Here is an 18,341-nt window from a genome sequence, read left to right as displayed (position 1 = left end):
CTTCCATTTTAATATGCAATTTGATATACTACTAAAAAAGCTAACTAGATCTTTAAGATAAGAAAAAGAAACTGCCGTGACACCCAGTGGAATCACGCGTCGGCTTGGGGGGGGGGGGAGGAAAAGAAAATGATCTTTGTCTTTAATGAATAATGCTTGGAAATGAGCAAATAAAATATTATTTAAAAAATTAAATTACATTAAATTAAAAAAAAAGAAAAAGAAACTGCCTAAATAAATAAGCAGAAGAAAAAAAGGAAAACAGTTATATTTCTTTGCAATAAGACGATAAAACTTTTTTTGGTTAGAGAATCCCAGAGATTTAAAGAAAAAAAATAATCAAGACAATAAATTATTTTAATAAAGTAGCAGGATATAAAATAAATTGATAAAAATTCTTATCCTTTCTGTACATTACAGGTAGAGATAGAAGGAAATTCTATTCAAAATCACAATCTGCATAAAATATCTGGGAACAAACTAACTAACATACAGACAAATATATGTTTATATATTATATACATATTTATAATGATAAATCACTCTTTAAAGAGATAAAGACAAATAAGTTCATGGTTGAACCAATCCAATAAATTTTAATTAATAAGACTACTAAAATTAATTTGTGGATTTACTACTATACCAAACTATTAAAGGATTATTTTATACAGCTAGACAAAATGATAGCAAAATTAAACATAGCAACAAAAAGCTAAGAATTTCAAGAGAAACAATGAAATAGGAATGAAGAAGGAATGGCACTTCTGGACCTCAAACTGTATCACACAACAATAATCATCCAAACTGTTTGGTACTGGTTAGAGATTCTAAGAAATCAATCAGTGGCATAGACTAGACACAAGGAAAAAATCAGAAATAATTTAACTTAATAAGCTAATGTTCAATAATCACCAAAATATTTTTTAGTCTCTGAGCTATCAAATTGATATTCATGCTAACATGGAAGTGATATAAATATATGATTAAAACTCATTCCCCCAAAAATAAACAAATGGTTGAAGAATACCAACTGTTTTCAAAAGACGAAAAGCATCTAGAAGGCAATTTAGCCCAAAAGGCTTTAAAAAACTGCCTGCCCTTTGATCCAGTCATAGCACTGCTGGGTTTGTGCCCCAAAGAGATAATAAGGAAAAAGACTTGTAGAAGAATATTCATAGCTGCGCTCTTCGTGGTGGCCAAAAATTGGAAAATGAGGGGATGCCCTTTGATTGGGGAATGGCTGAGCAAATTGTGGTATATGTTGGTGATGGAATACTATTGTGCTAAAAGGAATAATAAAGTGGAGGAATTCCATGGAGACTGGAACAACCTCCAGGAAGTGATGCAGAGCGAAAGGAGCAGAACCAGGAAAACATTGTACACAGAGACTGATATACTGTGGCACAATCAAATATAATGGGCTTCTCCATTAGTGGCAATGCATTGATCCAAACAACTTGGAGGGATTTACGAGAAAGAACACTATCCACATCCAGAGAAAGAACTGTGGGAGAAGAAACACACACACACACACACACACACACACACACACACACAAACTGTTTGATCACATGGGTTGATGGGGACATGATTGGGGATATAGATTCTAAACAATCACCCTAGTGCAAATATTAATATTTTGGAAATAGGTCTTGATCAATGACTTCATGTAAAACCCAGTGGAATTGCTCGTTGGCTATGGGAAGGGAGTGAGAAGAGGAGAGGGAAAGAACATGATTCATGTAACCATGGAAATTTTTCTAAATTAATTAGTCAAATAAACTTAATATTAAAAAGAAAGGCAAACTATCAATGGAAACAAAAAAAATTTCTGAATCACTAATAAGAAATATGCAACTGAAAACCCTAAGATGGCACTTAATCCCCATCAAAGATAAAAAAGTAGAAATGGTCAATGTTGGAGGGGCTGTGAGAAGACTGGCATCTGACTATATGACAGGTGGAGCAATGAATTAGTTCAATTATTCAGGGAAACAATTTGAAACTATGCCACAAAAGTACAGTATCTAAAATTCTCATACCCTTTGACCCAGAAATAACAGTAATGGACTTTCATCATAAGGAAGTCAATGACAAGAAGTTATCTCACGCATTGATAGAATTCAAGTCATGCTGCTGTCTTCTGTAGCCATTAATAATTAGTGTTCCATACTCCCAAATTCCAGTGCATCTAGGATCGAACTAATATGGTATCTCCTCTAATGGAGTAGATTACAACCCAATAATGGCCTGCTCATCCTTTGTGAGTCTTACCCATGTTTGGTCATAAATTCACAACATGAAGTCAACTCAGTGGGCTGGGTGGTCTTTTCTTTTCTTTACTTTTTACATTTTATCTTAGTAACAACTCTAAGACAGAAGGGCAAGGGCTTAGGCAAGCAGAGTTAAGTGACTTGCCCAGGGACACACAGCTAAGACGTGTCTGAGATCAGATTTGAACAAAGATTCTCCTGACTCCAGACCTAGCCTTCCATCCACCATGCCACCTAGCTGCCCTCCAGTCTATTTCTTTTGCCTGCTGTTATCTACAATCAAATCCTAACACATTAGAACCATTTAGATAGTCTCTTGATGTTTGTTGTAACGGAAAATTACTTGCTCACTTTTTCCTCACTAGTTAACTGCTTCCTCATAGGACAAGTCTCTCTGAGCCTCAGTTCCCCCTCTATCAAGTAGAGATAATCTTCCTTGCCCCAACTACTTCATAAGACTATTGAAAGCTCAAACAAGAGTGTTGTGGCCCTAGATATTAAATGTTTTGACATACATGTGACATGTTAAGGGCAGATAAGGAAAGAAATCATAAGATCGTGCATAGGGACAGCTAGCAGGACATTTCCTAGCTGTGTGACCCTGGGAAAGTCAACTTAACCCTGTCTTCCTATTCCTTGCCCTTCTCTTACTAAGATGGAAAGTAAGGGATTTTTAAAAAGAGAGAGATCACACATAGATTTAGAGTTGGAATACCTCCTCAAGAATATCTAGTTCAACTCATTCATTTTTCAGGGGAGACAACTGAGACCCAAACGGTTAGGTAATTTTTCCCAAAACCTGCTGATAACAGTTCGGAGAACCCAAGTCCTCCAACGCCAAACCCCGCACTCTTTCCCGACATCCTAAGGCCTTCATTTTATTCTTCATCATGAAAACCAGGATCTCTTGAAATGTTCAAATCCTAAATTAGGACTGACACAGCCAGTAATGGAGACAGTAGAATAACCTCTAATGTCTCATCAGTTTAGGCCACCCAAACAAAGCAGAGGAAATGTGCCCATCCTTTTACCTGGTACTGATCTGTTCAGAAGACCACTCCTTTTCACAGAGAAAAATTCCTTTGCTATAACATTAAGTTTAACAATAAGTTTCTAGGGGGCAGCTGGGTGGCTCAGTGGATTGAGAGCCAGGCCTAGAGACGGGAGGTCCTGGGTTCAAATGTGACCTCAGACGCTTCCTAGCTGTGTGACCCTGGGCAAGTCACTTATCCCTCATGGCCCAGCCCTGACCACTCTCCTGCCTTAGAACCAATACACAATATTCATTCTAAGACAGAAATAAGGATTAAAAAAAAAAAGATTTCTAGGAGGCTGAACATTCAGGCAACTTTCCCCAGAATACAATAAAAGCTCATTCACTGACATCCCACTCATTTGAAATTCATTGAAAATCCTCCAGGGACTAGGCTGAAGTTTACCTTTGTAGAACAAAACCTTTCTTCAGAGATGCTGCACACTACTGTAGGATTACAGGGGAAATGTTTAAATTGCATAGGAGAACCATCCCTTTGACTACTTGCAGATCATTTATATACAGACTGAAGTACTTCTCACGAATTATTCTTACCCATCAAAGCAAGTCCCTTCAGGACCTCTTCAGGGAAAGACTTTATTAGTCACCAGGTAGACTTACATGTAATGAATCGAAAGCTTTTAGCTACTCTGAAGTAAAGTTAAAAGAGCATTCAACTTGGAATCTGACAAGTGGGGTTTAAATCCCATCTCTGACACTTCCTACCTATGTGAGCCCAGACCAGTGTTGGTGAACATTTTCAAGTCTGCATGCCAAAACTACAACTTGAAGCTGCCTATAAGCCCCCCCTCTTCGCCCCCCACCCTCAGAATTACCTTAGAGAGTGGAGGAAGTACTTGCTTTGAGTTCCTGGACAGAGGGGCAGGCATACAAAAATGTCCTCAGGTGTTGGGGAGAGGGGGAACAGAGCAGCTCCCTGTGCTGGCCTGGCACACAAGCCAATACTTCACCAACACTGGCCTAGACAGATCACATAAACTCTCTGAGTCAGTTCCTCATTTGTAAACTGTGGACAATCCTGGCAGGATTTTGCCTGGCAAATAAGGAAAGCACTTTGCAAACCCAAAGGTCCTGTAGGAAGGTGAGCGGTCCAGAGAAGGAACACAGTCATTTTTCCTTTAAAGAAAAATTCCCAATTTCAGACTTGCTAATGAGTCCATTTTCACACTGTGCCCACTTGGAGACCTTTGCTTTGCTTTGTAGCAATACAAATACAATGACATTTGCAAAGAGCCCAAATGCCTTTAATGAAAGCAGAAGGGCTTAGCAAGAGCCACTGCATTCTCATTCTGACAACAGGCTTGGCAACCATTGTAAAATACTGTAAATTGGTACAGAGTTTTGGTCCTGCAGCAGTGGCTAACCACTTGCTAGGTGTCTGGACATCTGTACTTGGAGGCCCCTCCAAAATGACATATCCAAAGGGGCAGCTGGGTGGCTCAGTGAATTGAGAGCCAGGCCTAAAGATGGGAGGTCCTGGGTTCAAATGTGGCCTCAGACACTTCCCAGCTATGTGACTCTGGGCAAGTCCCTTGATCCCCATTGCCTAGCCCTTACCACACAATATTGATTCTAAGATGGAAGGTGAGGGTTTTTGAAAAATGGCATATCCAGAACCAAACTCATCTTCCCCCCCCAAATAAAAACGTACCCCCTCCACCTCACTTTCCTGTTTTTGTCTTTCCTGACATCCAGGTGACAACGTAGGAGTCATCTTGGCTTCTTCACTTTCACCAACTGCACCCCATATTTAAGAAGAAAACTGGATTGATTCTAGCTCCTCTCAGTCTCCATTTCTCCCGACATCACACCCACCCCAGGACAGGTCCTCATCACCTTGTCTGGTCTAGATGGCCTCCTAGGTGGTCTCCATGCTTCCAGTGTCTCCCCTCTGGAATCCGTCTTGGGCACAGCTGCAGAAAGGATATCCCAAAGCCCAACTTTGATCAAACCACATCAGTGTTCCAGAAGCATCCTTGGCACCCCATTGTCTCAAGAATAAAATGCAAACCACTCTGTTTGGCCTTTAAAGCCTTTCACAGTCTGACTCGAGCCTATGTTTCCTGATCCAGCCCATATTCTCCTCCTTCACACACTTAACATCTTACCTAAAATGGGCCTGCCGGCTGTTTTCCATACATTGTGATCTCTCCAGACTCCATGCCTTTTCACAGGCCATCTCCTATGCCCGGAATGTTCTTCTTGCTCACTTTGGTCTTTTGGAACCCCTAGCTCCTCTCTAGAGGCAGATCAAGTCTGTCTTGTACACAAAACCTTTCCCGATCCCCTCACTTGGTAGTATTTCCCCACCCAAATTACTTTATACATGTTTTATATTTATTTCTGTGTATATGTTGTTTTCCTGGACACAATGTAAGTTCTTTTTCTTTTGTTTTTTTAAATCCTTACATTGTCTTGAAATCAATCCTATGTATTGGTTCCAAGGCAGAAGAGGAGTAAGGGCTAGGCAATGGGGTGAAATGACTTGCCCAGGGTCACACAGCTAGGAAGTGCCTAAGGTCAGATTTGAATCCAGGACCTCCCGTCTCTAGGCCTGGCTCTCAATCCACTGAGCCACCCAGCTGCCCCCACAATGTAAGTTTCTTAAAGGCCAGAGCCTGTTTATTTTCCATCTTTGTATCCTCTGTACTTAGCCTGGCATATAACAAGGACTTAGGAAACACTTACTGCACTCAATTATTATTTGATTTCTTTGGAACATTTTTTCTAACATAGTAAACATCCAGGGAAAATGTAAACATCCACAAGCACAGACAATTCTACCATAAGCGCGCCTTCCTTAAAATGTGCTCACTTTTTGAAAGCATCTCTTCCTTCCCTCTTGATGGGAACAAAGACGTCCTGATGGCTTTGGAGTCTTTTGTGCATTCCCCTGGGTTTCGGGCATTTGCTAATTATTCTTCTGTGCTGTGACAGAGATCATTTTTTTCTGGCAAACCCTCTTGAGCCCCTCCTGCCAGGTGCCCACAGTCCAAGGAAACGAGCGACTTTGAAAGAAATGAATACTTTCTCCAGGACTGAATTTGGCCACATCCCAGCAGTTATAGCAAAGGCATCTTTTCAGCACAGATTTAAAAGACATCAAACTGGGGCCTCCAGAAATCATCTCTCCTGCCTCCCCTGCTCTCTGACCTCTGTGCGGAGTCTCCAGGAGAAGCTGGGTTTATGGGAGAACGTCTCAAGCTCATCATCTGCAGGCAGAGGTAGCCGTCTCTGCTCTTAGCCTAGAATGATGGAGAGCTATAAAAAGGAACAAGTCTGACCAACAGGAGGAGAGATTGGCATGGGAGGGAGCCGGCTCGAGGCAGTTCTGAAAGGCTGCTGAGAATCACTCTGTCCAAAGGCTTTTTTGACCTGTGGCCAAAGTTCTGTGAGACAAAAGATCAGAGAATCAAAGGCTTAGATACTGAGAGTTGAAAGGATCCTCCAACCACATACCCCTCATTTTACAGATGGAGAAACTGAGGCAAGAAAGAGTCAGTGGTTTGATCAATGTCCCCAGGCAGAGCTAGGATTTAGATCCCAGCCCTCTGAAGCCAAATGTGGTGCCCTTTATTTTATTTTTTCAAACCCTCACCTTCCGTCTTAGAATCAATACTGTATATCAGTTCTAAGGCAGAAGAGTGGTAAAGGTGAGGTAATAGGAGTTAAGTGACTTGCCCAGGGTCCTACAGCTAGGAAGTGTCTGAGGCCAGACTTGAACCTAGGACTTCCCGTCTCTAGGCCTGGCTCTCAATCCACTGAGTCACACAGCTGCCCCCAATGCAGTGCCTTTTAAAGGACTGATTACTGTGAGAGGTGGTATGGAATAATGAAAAGAACATCAGATCTGACATTGTGGAAGAGTTCTACTCAAATGGATAAAAATCCATCCTCTGGTGATCTCTTTGTTCTATGACTATGGGTAAGTCATTTAATCTATCTGTGCCTCAGTTTCTTCATTCATAAAATGGGGATAATAATGCCAGTGGCAATTTGGATCATAGAACATTGGAAAACTTATGTGGATTATTACACATAATTGGTAAAACAAAATATCTTTATAATTTTAAAAAGTGCCCACGGCAGCTTCTTCCCAAGGTTGTTGTAAGGCTCAAATGGGATGCTGCCTATACAGAATTTTGCCAACTTGAACTGAGCGGTAAATGTCACTCGCCTTCATTCATTTCACATTCCAGCCAGACTTGCCCCTCCATCTCTCTCCTCTGTGCAGTAATTTGTACAATCTGCTTCCCATTCCTGGAATGCAGGAGCTCCCTTCATCCCTCCCTCCTTCTTCCCGCTCCTGTCTCTGAGAGCCTCTCAGTGTCTCTGTCTCTGTCTCTCTCTCTTTTTGGTTAAGGTTCAGCCCAAACGCTGCCTCATCTTCCCCGCCGAAGCTGGCATGCTGTGCTCTGCCCCCAAATGCCTTTGTATTGCTGCATCCTGCCTTGGAAGCTCTTCCCTGGTCTTGGTACCCCCTAACTCAGTCCAGGGCCTGGTGCACGACAGGAACTCATTAAGTCCCCATTGAAAGGAACTGAGCTAGGTGGGGGAACAGGTGCCAGGCCGCCCAACCCTGGTTTGGCAGTTCCCCTTGCTACCCTGGCCCCAGTGCCTCCTTCTTCTTCTTTGTGACTCTACCACTTGGGTAAGTGCTCTGGCTCGGCAGTTGGCTTCACCTCCTCTGGACACCTACAGGGTGAAATGAATTGAATGTGGACACATCAGAGAAATCCCATAGTGGCATTTGGGGAAATGCTCTGGGTCACCCTGGGACAGCATCTCCTCAGGCAGGACATTATTGCTGCTGGATAAGCATCCTGTCCTGCCAACAGCATCCTCTTAAAGGCATAGATCTTCCTGTGCTCTCCGGAGCCTTTCCATTCTCCATTGCCTAAAGAGTGATCTCGAAACCTCCATTCCAAGCTCATATCAATAAGAAAGTTTGGACCCCACCCCCGCCCCCACCCCAATGTGTATCTGTTTCCTTGTCTATGATCTATCCAGGCTATCCTGGACTAACAATTCTGAACATTATAAAACTTACAAAAGGAGAAACTGATCAAAGGGAGAGATGAATAGAGGGGCCCCCACCTAGGGGAGTGACACGGTCAGACCTGAGCAGGCTGGCCCCTAATGGGATGACGGAGTGGAGTAATGAGACACTGGAGTTCAGATGAGAGGTGATGAGGGCCTGCTGCAGGGCAGCATCAGTGTTAATAGAGAGGAAGCAACAGATGCAAGGGGCAGAGGAAAGAGTTCAAACCTAGGGTGAGGAAGACCCAAATTCAAATCTGACCTCAAACATTAGCTAGATGACTTTGTGCAAGTCACTTAACCTCTGTCTGCTTCAGTTTTCTCAACTGTAAAACAGTGATAATAATAGCACCTCCCTCCCAGGGTCATAATGACAATCTTAGCACAATGCCCAGCACAGAGTAGGCACCATATAAATTATATTATTAATATTATTGTCTAGGTAGAAATGCCTGGACATGTGATATGTGGGTAAATGAAGAATCAAAGATGCAAACCTGAGAAACTGGGAGAACAGAAGTGCTTTTGATAGTAGGGAAAAAAAGAAAAGGGCATAAGAGGCAGCTAGGTGGTTCCGGGGATAGAGTGCCAGGCCTGAATTCAAATCTAACCTCAAACCCTTCCTAGATCTATGACCCTGGGCAAATCACTTAACCCCATTTGCCAAACCCTCGCCCTTCTGTCTTGGGGTTGTTACTAAGTCAGACAGTAAGGGTTTGTGGGTGGGGAGCGGGAGAAAGACAACAATAGGGAAATTTGAAAGAAGGGTGAGTTTGGAAAAGAGTTGGGGGAGGAGGGAAGGCAAAGTATTCAAATATAAAAATAAATCACAACCAACTCATGGCGGCTCATACTGTGCCACTCACTATGTCCCACCCAAAATGAAAAGGGGATGGGAAGGTGGGGAGGGGAGCTCTTACCAGTCAACTGCCCCAGAATGCAAATCACCTCTCCAAGAGTGGTCTATTGTAGCCATAAGGGGATCTGGGGGACAGAGATGGCTATGTTAAAAAGGGGTGGCTTTTCCCACTGGTACATGATGTTGTGGATACCCAGGTAATAGTTAGCTTCTTACTGCCCTGAAGGAACCAATGCTGTCTCAGGAGGGAGTTTGGGAGTTTGAGCTGTGGAGGAGGCAGAATGGGAGAATGTTGGGAGACAGGGTTAGATGGGTTTGTATTGCAGACAATCTCCATTAGTGGCCACCATCTTCCCAATCTCCAATTGTTTTTTTTTTTAAATAATATTTTCCCCAATTACATGTAAAATCAATTTTAGCATCATTCTGAATTCCAAATTCTCTCCCTCCTCCCCCTCCCCTCCGATCTGATAAAGACTTTGCATGTACAATCAGATAAAACATTTCCCCCCATCCTCCAATTGTTTGATCATATCCAAAAGGTCATTCAACCGACCTCACTTTAGCCTGGCATCCAAGTCTCTCCACAGTTGGCCAGCCTCCTTCCTTTTCCAGCCTTCTCTCATATGATTGGATTGCCTGTCATCAAGTGGACTACTAGGCCAGGTCCTAAACTTGACCCTCCATCTCCCCGCTTTGGAGGCCCAGCTTAGGTACCACCTCCTCCAGGAAGCCTTTTCTCTTATCCTCAGTTGTTCACATTCACTCCCTCTTTCTTTTTCCTTTTATAGTACTTGTCTGTGTATTCCAGCACTTGGCACTGTGCCTGGCACACAGAGCTTAATAAATTATCTATCTATCCACTGTACCCTTCAGCACAGTGCACATTTCTGGAAGGCAGGCTTTGAGTCTTACCCGTCCTTCCTGTCTTTCCCAGTGCTTAGCACAGGGTTCTACAAAATGGGTATTTCAGCTTTGTATCCTCTACCATCTCACTCCCAACCCGCACCCCAAGCACATGTTTGTGGACTGTCTGACTTGGTTCTAGGTGTAGTTGACATATTGGTGGCTGGTTGCTTTTGATGTGGACAATGTTGCCTTTCTTTCCAGAGTCCAGGGCTTTAGGAACTTTCTGGAAGGAATATTCCTATAAGGGGGACTTACTCTTTCAGGATGATGCATCGAGAACTCCCCAGGAATGTGACATGGGAGCACATGGAGATCCAGTGTCAGATTGAAAACACCCTGTGGTACAAGGGGAAGGAATGAGAAGCATCCCTCATGGGTAGGGCCATAAGGCTGGAGCATCTTCCAAAGGAAGAAGATTGCCACCTGGCCAGCCTCCACAGCAGGAAGGATGACTTCTGTATTATTGGAAAGAAAGCTTGGGCCCCCTCCCTGCAAACCCATGTAAGAGAGCCCATTCCCCCCACAAGTTTCCACTTTGGTGCCCCTCCCAGCTCTCTAGCCTGCAACATTCCTGGAACTAAGTCTGGGCAAGCTGACTGGAAGCCCTGCTACAGGGAGAAAGCAGGAAATACCAGGCTTGCAGGTTGGTGTGCCATTCCCCACTAGAGTCTTTGGGGTCACCAAGGTGCCTGAGTGGGGATGGGATGCAGAGGGAGAACTCCTAGTGGCAGCACAAGCAGGGTACACTCACGACAGGCCCCATGCGTGACTCAATGTACGGCTAGGATTCTTAGCTCTTATCGCACCATCCTGGACTCCTCTATGGACCCTCCTCTGTAGAATATCTTAAAGACATCAAATAAAAGACATTGCATTACAAAGAAAATCATACTGAAATACAGTTATCAATTTTTTTTAAGCCAAGTTCATGGATGCCAGGTTAAGGACCCCTGGCGTAGAGTGTTGGCTCCATAATCCAGGGTCCAGGGTCTTAATTCTGTCTTGGCAATTTACCGTGGAATCTTAAGCCAGTTGCTTTTCTCTGGGCCTCAGGTCTCTCACCCTCCAAGGAGTCCATTGGAATAAACGGCCTGGCCTCGAAGACCCTCTCCGACTCAAAATCGATGGTCGTCTGTGAGGACAGAGGAGAATCCTCTTGTGACCTCCTGGATTTGGCGGATCAGTACTAGGAAGCAGAGAGAGGCAGGCTCTATGTCACAGTCCCCTGGTAGTCTGAGCTGATCAGTTGCTGAAAGCCCGAGTTCCTGCTGACAACTGCTTGGGTAGGAAGGAGTAGGGCCTGGGCCCTAGCCCCATGGGAACCAGGAAGGAAGAGGCATGGCGATGGGGATAATGCCAGGGGCTATCATGAGTAGGATCCATCATGGCATGAATGATGTCACTTGACCACCCACAGCAACCTACCCTAGCTAAGTGTTAGAATCATCATTCCCCATTCGACATAGGCGGTCACTGAGGCTCAGAGCTAAAGCAGCTGGCCCAGGTTGGATTCACTGGATTGGGAACTGGAAGAGGCCTTCGAGGTCATCAGTTCCAACTCCCTCTTCCTTTTTGAAATTACATTTTCTGACAAGCATCTCTCTCATTAGAAAAGAAAAGGAAAACCCTTGGAACAAAGATACATAGTCAAGCAAAATGAATTCCTTCACTGGATTGGACATATCCAAAAATGTATACCTCATTCAGTGCCAAGTCCACCGCCTTTGGATCAGGAGGTGAGAAGGGCTTTCATCATCTACCTCCTGGAGCCGGGGTTGGTCATTGCACTGATCAAAGCGCTTCTGTTTCTCTTTATGATGTTATTCCCCCAATCCCTGCTTTCTTCAGGTGAATAAACTGAAAATCAGTGAGGTAGAGCCATTTGCCCATGGTCACCTAGCCAGGAAGCCTGAGAGACCGCGTTCAAACCCAAGGCAAATCAATCAGCCTCTCCGAGCCTCAGTTTCCTCCTCTGTCAAATGAGGGAGTTGGAGACTCACCTCTAAGGTCTGTTCCAGCCCCTGTGATCCTCTCTCAGACCTGGCCCTCTGAGAACTAGAAAGATAATACCCCCACTGAAGAACTCATCCCCTGCCCACTAAGGGCCTTGCGTGGCAGCAGTAGTGTCAGGGCTTGGATCTGGTCTTTCCATCTTTTACCTCATGCTCGTGCCCATGCCCTGCCCAGAGCCACTGGACCAAAAGACTGAGCTTCCTCTCTTCTAAGAGAAGGAGGGGAGAAGGAAGGGAAAGAGGGGGAGGAGGTGGGCGGTGGGAGAGGGAGAGGAAGGGAGAGGAAGGGCAGACAAAGGGTTGGCACAAGGAGCCAGACCAGAGCCCTTTCAAGTCTCCTGTGTGTTCTAGCTGAGCCCATTAGATCAGGCCCAGTGCCTCTGATGGCTACCTGATGAACTTTCCCAGACAGGAAGGCCATTGTGAATGTTGCTGCTGGGCTTATCTGGGGGATGAAATACAGTATCCCTTCTTCACCCTGCTCTGGGGTCAGGGACAAGGCTCCAGCATCCTGAAAGAGGCTCTCCAGGTCTCTCCCATCCAGCCCTGGGCAGAATGTTTCCTTTTAACTCCAGGGGGCCTCACTAGCTGGCCCGGGGATGTCAGGGTGGGGGAGAGAGCAGAAACTGGGGGCAATTTACTTCCAGATTCTTAGGCCTTGGGGGGTGGCTCAGAAGGAGCCTCAGATCTTCTGAAGTAACCCCTTTCTTTCACACTGGAAAAAATGCAAGGGACCTGTCCGAGGTCACACAGGGAGAAAGTTGCAGAGACTGGACTGGAACACACATCTACTCTGAGTCCAACCCGGTCTATTGTCTCCTGACCTATGGAGGAACCAGCCTCCCAGTCACAGCTGGAACCAGTTAACAAAGGACTGGTAAAGGAGCCTAAGATCTCCCATCTGACATTTTATTGATCATCTGACAATTTATTAAAAAAAACAAGCAGCTCTGGGGGGCAGCTGGGAGCTGGGTAGTTCAGTGGATTGAGAGTCAGACCTAGAGAGATCCCAGGTCCAAATCTGGCCTCATACACTTCCCAGCTATGTGACCCTGGGCAAGTCACTTGACCCCCATTGTCTAGCCCTTACCACTCTTCTGCCTTGGAATCAATACCCAGGATTGATTCCAAGATGGAAGGTGAGGGGTTAAAAAACAAGCAGCTCTGCTTATCCTGAGGAGGGTTTGGGGAGACACCTGATCACCTGTTCAGGTATTTAAAGGGCTAACAGAGTTGTTCTGCTTGGCCCCAGACAACTCATTTGCAAAGAAGCCAATTTAGGCTTCCCAATTAGAACTAGCCCACAAGGGAATGGACTCCCTCAGAGGCCTGGGCCTTCTTTCCCCAGCCCAGCGCTGCATCCAAGCCATACAGGCCTGTTTGTGTGGGGACGCTAAGCCTCCCTCATCTCAAGACCTCTACCAGTTGTGTGGGCCTTAGTTTCCCCACTTGGAAAATGAGACTCTCAGACAAAGTTATCAGTAGGAGCCCCTTCGGAGCCGAGCCGATATTCTGTGCTCCTGGAAACATCGTGCCACTTATGTGTGAGTGAGGCCTATCGATCCTCCCAGAATCTCTAGTCTCCAGTAATTCAGAAGATGCACGTACAGAGCAGCCCTCATGTACCAAAGTGAGGTTGGGTGATTTGTGGGGTCGGGAGAAGACTCTCAGGAAATCGGTATTGAGAGATTGCTAAGTGGGCAGAAACTTGGGGAAGAGTTGAGAGCAATTTTCTCCGTGTTGTTTTCACGAGTGTGATAAATGTAGCATTAAGAGACGGAGGAAGACGTGTAAGTGGTGAGCTCACGTGCCTTCTGGCTTTTGTGCTGGGTCTCCTGGAAAGCTTGGAATTGATAAATCCTGTAAGTAGTCCCGGGGCCTCCTGTGGGGAAAGTACAGTTGTTAACGCAATACCTCGAATCAGCGCCAGTCCAGAAGGCCTCTGTTCTCTCTGGGGTGTTGGTGGCTATCGGGCATGCTGGGATTGGCAGCTGGACTAAGATTTCCCAGACTGTGCTCTTGGATTTGCGCCTTTAAGCCCCTGGCCTGGACACTAGTCATAGATGTGTAGATTCCTCCAAGGCACCTTAGAGGTTCTATGAGCCTCCACCACTCCTCCCCATGTGACAGAGATAATGAATGTGGGAGGTAGCAAAGAAGAGCCACCTGAGGCGCTGCCAATGGGGCAAGAGGAGACTTGCTACTGGTTAGTTTCATACTTTAACTAATTATTCCAGCCAACCAGATTCAGGTTAGGCGCAGTTAGGTGGCCCAGTGGTTAGAGAAATGAGCTTAGAATCAGCAAGACTCATCTTTCCAAGTTCAAATCTCTCCTCAGACACTAGCTGAGCAGGAAATTTTGCCTCCTTTTGTCTCAGTTTCCTCATCCATAGAATAAGCTGGAGAAGGAAACCGTAAACCATTCCAGTATAAGGAAAAACCCAAATAGCCTTACAAAGATTGATTGGACACAATCGAACCTACTCAACAACAACAAGACCCAAGGGTATTCTAGATCAGAGCATCTGGGTTCAAGTTCTGCCTTTGAAATATAGGAACCATGTGACAATGGGAAGGTCCCTCATAGTCTCCGATGATTCTCCATGACCAGAAACTACAAGTAAGCTATGAATCTGTGTCTGTGGAGGGAATTTGTACCCCCAGAGTTCTTTCACACTGATCTTATGAGATCTAGACACATATAAGAAGGTGGGGGGGGGGGAAAAGACCCAGATGTTTATTTTAACTCCAGAAGGCCAAAACAGATGCTGTTAGCACCCCCTAAGTTTTGGCACCCTGGGACGAGACTCTAGCTTCCCACTCCTCCAAACCTTGTCATGGCTCTTTATTGCATCCCATCCAATACCTTGCCAATGACTGGCCTCTGGGATTTTCTCCTCTGTACAGCATCAGATAACTACAGATGGCATTTGCTGAGCAGTCCAAGGGGGGTAACTTGTACTTTTTTAAGGTCACAAGAGTGAGGACTAAAACAAGAGGTGGTAGGGAGAAAGGGCCTCGAGGACACAGAAATTCAACAGTGGCTGGCCATCAAGCATGGTTTCTGTATTATTAACTCTTCCTTCAGCCTCTCCCTTCCTTCCGAGCCTTAGAGATACACCATGGGACATCCCTCATTCTTTGGCAGCCCCCACCCCTGGGGGTCTGCTGCAGAAAAATCCGACTGAGATACTTGGATCCTATAGCACCTTTCCTGCTCTTGATGGGGAGAGAAATGATCTAGAAATCTGATTTCAGTGGAAGGACAGGAGGAGGGTCAGTGGAGGCAATCAGCCAATCGCCTCATCCCCCTTAAAGTGGCTAATCAAATACTCTAGTCCTGATGCCTTTATCAGGGGAGAACAGTCCCCTGAATCAACCAACCACAAATGCTTCACTACTAGATACCCTGTTCCAGCCTGTTGGGCTTCTCAGCAAAAAACAACCAGGCCTGTCCTGAGCTCAGGATTCGAATGTCAGGCAACTGGAAGAACAAGGAAGTTACCGCAAAGCCTCTGAGAGGAAATGATTTGGAGTAGGGAAAGGGGGAGCACCTTCCTTTCCCCACCTTGATCAGAGGATGACCTTTGAACTCCAGAAGCCTAGAGGATTTGGATTTCCCACTGGCACCTCCAAAGCATCCCAGGAACAACCAAACTAGATGCCCTGAGCAAAGATCATTCATTGTAGGACTCTCCTGAGAAGCCCAGCAAAGTGCTCCACCAGCAGGGGATATGTCTCAAAGATGTCAGCAGGGGGCAGCTGGATGGCTCAGTGGATTGAGAACCAGGCCTATAGTTCAAATGTGGCCTCAGATGCTTCCCAGCTGTGTGACCCTGGGCTAGTCACTTGACCCCCATTGCCTAGCCCTTACTGCTCTTCTGCCTTGGAACCAGTAGAGGTTGCAAGATGGAAGGTAAGGGTTTAAAATTTAAAAAAAAAATTTTTTTTTTAATTAGATCTAGGAGACAATTGGGTGGTTCAGTGGATTGAGAGCCAGTCCCAGAGAGGGAGGTCCTGGGTTCAAATCTGACCTCAGATACTTCCTAGCTGTGTGACCCTGGGCAAGTCATTTAACCCTCATTGCGGAGCCCTTAGCATTCTTCTGCCTTAGAACCAATACACAGTATTGATGCTAAGATGGAAGGTCTGGGTTAATAAATAAATAAAGATACCAACAAAGAGACCTTCTGGGGGAAGTGAGTCACCTGCTTTGTCACAGGTCCTCTAAGCCTGAGCCCATTTTCTCCTGGCTTCTGTCTGCACTTCTGGGAGAGTGTTACAGACTTTGGGGGGGGCGGTGTCCCTACTATATGTTACCTTCCCAAATATCTCTTCCTAAAAGTTCATTCTGCCTGGCAATGATTAGAGAAAACCTCTAGGTGGAGGCTTTAGGAGTTATAGTATCAGAAGGCCATCTCCACACCCCAAGAGGGGCCCCTAAGACCCCTGGGAGAAACCTGGAAGGAGCTGGAAGAGTAACTCCAAAGTCTCTGTGATCCCTCCAAAAGTTTGGGGTGTTTCCCAGGAACCCCTGCTCTGGGCCTCTGGCCACACCAAGAAGCAGGCTGATCTTTCCTTGGATATCTTTTGGGAGGTTGGGCCGGGAGGACCACCTTCCATGCCCTGAGGCTTCTAAGGGGGCAGGGAGGAGTCTGGGCCCCATAGCCTGTAGCCAAGAAAATGATTTGAAGCTAAATTGGCCAGAAGGAGTCAGAAGAGTCATCACCTTTCAGAGCCTCCTCAAAGACTAGCTCCTGCCTCTCTTGGTGCTTGGGCTGCTGACAGCCCAAATCATGGATGTGTCATCAGAATGACAACCTGACCCTAGTACCAGGCCTCATCTCTTACCTTCCAGACATTTCCTCTAGCGGAAGAACACTGAGGAGCAGAGAATGGGAAACAGCACCAGCATTTGGCTCGGAACTAGGCAGAGTTCTAAGCTCCCTCTTCTGTTTGCCCAGGCAGCCCTCCAAGTACTCTCTGCTATCACTAAAGGGGATTATACTTTGGATCTTCCCAAATAGAGGCAGGTAGTGGGTGGAGTGGGGAGTAAAGTACTTTCCTACCTCCAAGCCTTTGTCTGGAATGCCTTACCCCCTCCTTCACAGGTTCAAATCTTACTCCTCCTTTCAAGCCCAATTCAAATTGTACTTCCCTCATGCCCCCTTCCTCCTCACCCCACCCTTGGATCTATTGTCCTATCTCCATACTAGATTGTTAACTTTGTCCCAGCTTTCTTAGATCAGTTCCACCCACCTTCTCCATTACTTTGCATAGATTCTCCTCCCCCAGTAGAATGTAAACTTGATCATGGCTTTTTAAAAATATTTGTTTAATTCATTTAGAATATTTTTCCATGGTTGCATGATTTGAGTTCTTTCCCTCCCCTTCTCCACCCCCCCCCCCATAATCAATGAACAATTCCACTGGGTTTTACATTCAAAGCCTTTTGAGTTATGAAGACAGTGCTGCTACTCTTGTCTCCAAATGACCCACGGAGTCCCCACCAAAGACCCATCTCCCTTCTCAAAGGTTTTAAGGGTTGGGCAGCATTTCTCCACCAATTACGGGCCAAAGGCAGCAGTGCGTACTGCCGTCCCCTTTGGAGGAATAAGCCACCAGAGACCCGGAAGGAGAAAGGGTCAAGGTCTGGAAGCTGGAAAGGCTCAACTAGGCCTCTGGCCCAGGACATCTCCCAGCTCTTCCACATTTACCAGTCCTTAGAAACCTGGGGTTCTCTCTGGTCAGCAACTCCCAGGCAAGATGGCTTCTACCCCAAGAAAAGCCAAACAAGATGTCCTCCAAGTCACCCTGGGAGAACGTTGGAATAAAGCAAGAGTGTGGAAAGTACTATTGAGAATCGCATGAATTACCAGTGTTTGCCTCTGTCTCCTCCATTCTCAGATAGCTGTCCCAGGGCAGGCCATTTAGTACCATTAAGCTCCAGGCTCTGCTCCCTTTGCTCTCTCCTGGGCCCAGCTTCATGCTTCAGGTTTCTTGTTGGGGACTATATACCAGAGCAGGGGCTGGAGAAGGGAAGCCCTTATCTCCACCGAGAGAGCTCGGTTGCCATTCCTCAGTCTACTCTTGTTCACAAAAGTTCAGTGGATAGTTTTGTTTTGCTTTTTTATAAAAGGCCTCCCAGCAGGCCTGACCTTCAGCACTAAAATAATCCAGTTTCAAGGGAGAAA

General features: G+C 45.7%; 1 long non-coding RNA gene across 1 annotated transcript; it reads right to left on the bottom strand.

Annotated features, from left to right (window-relative positions):
• Positions 1-339: 339 nt before the first annotated feature.
• Positions 340-12,574, bottom strand: LOC103106416 (uncharacterized). The gene is made up of 4 exons (XR_474690.2): positions 11,150-12,574; positions 10,391-10,980; positions 9,288-9,351; positions 340-6,716 (listed from the first exon to the last, which is right to left on the bottom strand). It is a non-coding gene; the product is annotated as an uncharacterized LOC103106416 (long non-coding RNA).
• Positions 12,575-18,341: the final 5,767 nt, after the last annotated feature.

This window comes from Monodelphis domestica, chromosome X (assembly GCF_027887165.1).
Source record: "Monodelphis domestica isolate mMonDom1 chromosome X, mMonDom1.pri, whole genome shotgun sequence".
Lineage (NCBI taxonomy): Eukaryota > Metazoa > Chordata > Mammalia > Didelphimorphia > Didelphidae > Monodelphis > Monodelphis domestica.
The sequence above is the reverse complement of the archived record's forward strand: the minus strand, read 5'-3'. Positions and strand labels throughout refer to the sequence as shown.